Source organism: Lepidothrix coronata, unplaced genomic scaffold (genome assembly GCF_001604755.1).
Source record: "Lepidothrix coronata isolate B3197 unplaced genomic scaffold, Lepidothrix_coronata-1.0 Scaffold71, whole genome shotgun sequence".
Lineage (NCBI taxonomy): Eukaryota > Metazoa > Chordata > Aves > Passeriformes > Pipridae > Lepidothrix > Lepidothrix coronata.
The window spans coordinates 147,910-153,631 of record NW_016690251.1 but is presented as its reverse complement, the minus strand read 5'-3'; the positions used below and the strand labels follow the sequence as shown (position 1 = coordinate 153,631).

At 54.5% G+C, this 5,722-nt stretch overlaps 1 long non-coding RNA gene across 2 annotated transcripts in view; it reads right to left on the bottom strand.

Moving 5' to 3' along the window:
• Positions 1-2,025: 2,025 nt before the first annotated feature.
• The window catches only part of LOC108499266, a 4,352-nt gene continuing 655 nt past the window's right edge, over positions 2,026-5,722 (bottom strand). For both annotated transcript variants that reach the window (XR_001875481.1, XR_001875480.1), the window contains exons 2-3: positions 2,791-3,139; positions 2,026-2,383 (exon numbers count right to left, since the gene is read on the bottom strand). This is a non-coding gene — a long non-coding RNA (uncharacterized LOC108499266). The remainder of the gene's footprint in view (positions 2,384-2,790; positions 3,140-5,722) is intronic.

Below are 5,722 nucleotides of genomic sequence, written 5' to 3'. Positions count from 1 at the left end.
CCTCTGGAAGTGCAGAGAGGCCTGCTAGGAGGACGGCTTTCTGTTCCTCAATATCATGGGCTTCTTCATCTGCTTACCCAATTGTCCCCTTCTTAGACAATATAGAGGAGAGTTCAGATGGAGGGGACTGTAGAGCCATCCTTCCATGCTGGAGGCATCCTTCCTGAAGGCAGGAGAATCCACACTACTGAGGGTAGAGCCAGTTTTGGAAGGGTCTGTCATGTAATGTTCTTAGTGGCTCAAGGAGTTGTCACTTGTTGGTGTTCCCAAGTCATCACAACCCTGTGTCTGCTACCTGCTGATTTTCCTAGTTGACAGTAAACAGAGCTGACTGAAGCCAGCAGAGCTGGACAGAGACTCAGTCTGTGGCTGTCCTCCAGTCTGCCATGCAGGGCCTGAGCCGAGCAAAGTTAGGGTGCTTCTACCGCTCTCCTGATTCACCTTTCACTGTACTTAAGCCAGTTTCTGAAAGTCCAATATTGAAAAGAGTGGAGGTTTTTAGAGTACAGCACTGTCAGTTTACTTTAGAAGTAAAGCATCTGGGAAGCATTTCTACTCACCTGACTGCTTGGGTGATTCTTCACCAGTGTGTCTGAAGGTGGCCAAAAGGTGTCTCTCCACAGTTTTCTCCATGCTGACTATCTTTCCTACCTGTGGAAGTGGTCAGTGATGGGCAGTCATGGGATAGAGGTATGTAATTCAAATCCTTTTGTGCTCATGAGTTTTCTGTGAACTTCCTCCAGATGCTGCAGGTCTGGTGGCTTATCTCCAGGATTTCAAGAGTCCATGCAGAATCACAGCATCTCGGAGTAGTTTGGGTTGGCAAGGACTTAAAGATCATCTAGTCTGACTGCTCTGCCATGGAACATCTTTCACTTGATCTGGTTGCCCTAAGCCTTGTCCAGACTGACTTGAAACACTTCCAATGATGGAGCACCCACAGTTTTTCTGGGCAACTTGTTCCATGGATCACTACTCCTCATTAAGGATCTGAATGATGGGTCAGAGTGCACACTCAGTGAGTTTGCAGATGATCAGAAACTGAGAGGAACAACTGATACACAAGAAGGTTGTGTATCATTCAGAGGTCACTGCCCAGGCTGGAGAAATGAGTCTCATGAAGTTAAACAAAGGGACATGCAAAGTCCTGCTCATGGGGAAGGTAAACCTCAGCCACCAGTACATGCTGGAGGTATGGCAGCTGGCCAGCCGTGGCCTCAAAACTTTTTGGCCTTTGGCCTTTATTGCCTTCAGGAATCACAGCTCCCTGAGGCCAGAAGGATTGCCTGGGGTGAGGAAGAGTTCCACTCAGAAAAGAGACTGGTTTGAGGAACACTTAAACTAATAGGACAGACACAAGTTCCTGGGAGCAGATGCAATGCCCCTGCAGTGCAGAAGAAGCTGGCTCGAGTCCTTCCAAGACCACTGCCCATCACATTTGTAAATACAGCCATGGTGATGCAGAGACGTTCTTGAGGACTGGTAAAAAGCCAGTGTTGCTGCCACCTTCAAGAAGGGCAAGCAGGAGAATGCAGGCCAGCCATCCTCACCTTGATCCTAGAGAAGGTGAGCAAGTAATCCTGGAAACCATTCCAGACACAAGGAGGATAAGACAGCCATCAGGAGTAGTAGTTTGGCTTTATGAAGTGGAGATAATGCTGAAACAATCTGGTACAGTACATGCAGAAGTCTGACTGACCAACTGGAAAAGGCCCTGAAGGCCTCCCGTTGAACACCAAGTTGGACATGAGGCATCAGTGCACCCTTGGGATACCCAAGGCCATGAGCCTCCTGGCTACATTAGCGGGAGTGTTGTCAGTAGTTGGATGGAGGTGATCCTTCCCCTCTCCTCCCCCCTGGCAAGGTCACCCCCAGAGTGCCGTGTCCAGGTCTGGGCTGCCCAACACAGGAGAGATGTGGACATACTGGAGCAAGTGCTGCAAAAGACTGCAAAGATGATGAAGGGACTGGAGAAACACTCCTGAAAGGCCTGGGGGTGGCTCTGCTTCTGGTAGGAACCTCCAGATTCCTGGGGCCTGGAAGGTCCTGCAGTCACAGAGAAGCTTTGAATGGAGAGATGTCCCCAGATGGGGAGGCTCCTTTGTGGGCTGGAGGGCGATGCTACCATGGATTTGGCAAGGTCTCTTGCAGGGGCTTTCTGTGGGAGGGTTGCCAGGACAACAGGAGGCGAGAGAAGGTTCAAGGCTTTTATTAGCAGCCCCCTGAAGTTGAGGGGGCCTCAAAACTGCAAAAGGGCTTTCTGGTAAAATCCCTTCCAAAACCAAAATGGTTGCTTGGCAGCCTAGGTGCCCAAAGGCAGGTGCTCTAGGAGCAGGAACCAAGAGACCCAGTGGACCTGGAGCAGCTCAGCAGCTGAGAGGTGCTGGTGGGGGAGGACACAAGGAGCAAGGTGGGGCCTGGGGGAAACCCATAATCTGGGAGACCCCTACACACTCCTACCCTAATGGCCCTGGCCCCTGGTGCCCCAGCTGCCCTCAATCTCCCCTAGCTCCTCTAATGCCCCCACAACTCCTGCAGTGCCCTCCAGCTCTCCCCAGACAACCTCCCAATGCCCTCTGGCCCCCTCCCCATGACCCTCAAAGCTCTCTGTGGTCTTAGCTCCCCCTTGATGCTTCCTAGGTGCCCCCCAAAAGCCCATTCCCCTGACCTCCATCTTTTGCTCTCCCTCTCCCAATGCCCTCAATGCTCCCCAATGCCTCTCCAATGCCTCCCGCCCCAGCTGCTCCCAGCCCCCTTACCACTTGCCCCTTGCCCTGCGGCAAGGACTACCTTTGAGGGAAGACAGGAGACGTCTGGGTCTGGTGCAGGACGTGCCACAGGTTGGTGGCATCACAATATATGTAGTCCCGGAGCAAGGTGCAGAGGATGACTTCAGCACTCCATGTGTTTTCCAGGAAGAGGTCACAGGGCTTCTCCTGCAGGATCGCAGGACAGGTATAAGCATAGGATTGGCAGAAGGTCTGGCTCAGCACTGCCTTGGTGGGCAGCTTTGGATGTGCAGAGGTCCCAAGAGACTCCCCACTGACATCCTGCAGGACCACCCTTCTGGAAAAATCTGGAGATGGAGACCTTCATGTTGTCCTCACTGTCCAGGAGAATGTTTTTCAGGTTTAAGTCCCTGCAGAGGAGAGGCAGCATGTGCTGTGGGCAGGCAGGGGCAGATGGCAGGTGTGGGGCAGGGAAGGTCAGGGGCCGAGGAAGGAGCTGTGGGTAGATGAGGGGCCAAGGGCTCCTCTAGGAGGAGGAGAGCTTGGACTGGGAGATGTGGAGCAAGCAGAAGCGTGGAGGGAGAGTAAGGGTGCAGTGCAACAGTCAGTGATGTGGAGATAAAGAGAGCCTTCTAGGAAGCCCTTCAGTACCTGGGCTGGGGAACACGATCCGCCAAGCTCCCGCTCCGGGATGTGCCCGGAAAGGGCCGGCTCCACGGGGAGGTAGAAGCTGGCTCCGCGCTTTAGTTCAGCGTAATGAGGCACTTGCGGCACAAGCCCCTCGGGACCCGTGGACGCAGGGGCTTGTGGGACAGCCCTGCCCTCCACTGGCTTCCCTTTGCCTTGCACCCCCTGCCCCTTTTTCCACCACTGTTTCCCTAACCCCTGGCAGCTCCCTACAAAGGGAGGCTACCATCCACCTGGAGCTTCCAATAGCTCTCTGCTGCTCTGAATCCCTGCCCATTGCCTCCCAACCATTTGAACCCAAAAAAACAAGGCTAGGGGGACCCCAGCTGGAGTCAGGCACCCCCAGACCTCTGTCTCCTCCCATCCTCCAGCAACCCTTGCCCTCCTCTGGCTGCTCCCTCTACTCCTGCTCAGGGTTTGGCCCCCTGAAATATCTGGGATGGCCTAGAAGAGCCCTTGGAGCAGCAGCAGAGCCAAAGTCCCCAGCTGAGCACTACCCAGGCAGCGAGAGAGGACAGCAGCTAAGCACTCTCACAGAAGCAGATGCAAGCCCTCAGTGCACAAGCCCTCACATTGCCCACTCTGGGCTGAGGATCCCACACCCTGGAACCATCACAGTCCCTTGCCTTGTCACTGACCTGCTGCCATGGAGATGGCAACTAGGAGTGAATTCCCAGTCTGGGTGTGGGGGGAGTGGTGCCAGCAGCCCCAGCTGGCAGGGGGGATACAGAGCTTACTTACTGCAGTTTTGCTGCAGGGGCTGGACCCTGCAGGTGTCCTGGGCTGAATCAGCAAAGGGCTTTCTGGTAAAATCCCTTCCAAGAGCTCTTGGGCAAGCTTGGAAAACTACAGTTTTGCTCTTTGCAATGCTCCCTGGTCTGGCAACCACATCCTTCACGATCAAGAGAAGGATGGAAAACTGAGACTGGCAGAGGGCAGGTCTCACTGCTCATGTGCTTGTGCAGGGGTCCTGCTGGAAAAGGCAGCTTCTGGGCAGCTGAGGCAGCAGAATGCTGGCAAGGTCAGGAAATTAGGCCCAAACACCAGCCACTTGCCACTGGGACAAAGTCGGAGGCCAAATGCCAGTTTGGTGAAGCTGAGCTCCTTCAGGACCAAGGAAAGCCAATCCAGAATTCCATGTGACAGCTGATGAGAGGGAATGGTGATAGCCATGAACTCTTCAAGCAAGTGGCCTTTACCTGCTCACACTGGCACACTTTCCTGCTCACAAGCACCCAGATAGTTGTGCTGGTGCTCTGGCCAGGGTCATTTGAGCATGACACAGGAAGGGAACAACAACAAGGACCTTGCTCTGCTCCTGGAGAACCTGTTGAGTGCCAATGGCTGTCAAGTCAATGAAGATGATAAGCATGCTAATAATAAAATGATGGACTGATACTTTCACAACAGTCTTAGGGAATTTTTTTCCCCACCTGCCATGTCAAGTTTGTTCACCTGATGACTGAAAAGACTGTGCTCCTGCTGAAGCACCACTGACATCACCCAGTCCCCTGCTTCTCTCCCCACTGATGTGCCACATTCCATGAGATCCTTACCACTGTCTTGGCTAAAGTGAACGGGAGCTCTTGCACCTCTTGCAACAGCAACAGCCACTACCTTAAGGACAATAAGGACTGACCTTAGACACTCTAGACATCATCACTGAGTTCAGGTCCATGAACTCAAGGACAGCTTGCTACCCGCTGGTTGCTCTTCCCCACCTTGATCACCTTGAGGGAAATGTGTGCAGGCTGCTAGAGGCCATCCTCCTACTGTAAGGATGCAGGACCACCCGCCAATGAGCTGTTCAAGCTGCCCCATGTGAGTAGGGAAGTGTCCTGGGACCCATGATGCAGGAACAGCCTTTTCCATTATCAGCAGGGGCAAAGCTCTGGCTGTGCTGGGCCTCACAGTGCTTACACACACACATTTCCACCCATCCTTGGAGCCACCCATCCATCCACCAGCTTCATTGACCCATTATATCCCCCAGTAGCCTCCCCAAAGCTGCGCCTCGGACTATTAACAAGCACCCACCCCGCAAAGGGGGGTGCAGCCCCTGGAGCCAGCTCAGGCTATAGGGCTTCCTCTTCCCCGCGCTCTGCGGGGACCACCTGCAGGGAGGATCTGGGAGCCCCGGGCGGCAGCTCGGCATCACCCCGCCGTGGCCGGGCGCCTCCAGTGTCCCGCGGGGATCTGCTACTGCTCGCACGCCCCTGAAGTCGCTCCCGCGACCGCTAGGGGAGGGGAGGGGAAGGGAGGGAAGGTGAGGGGAGGAGAGAGGGGAGGGGAGAGGGGAGGGGAGA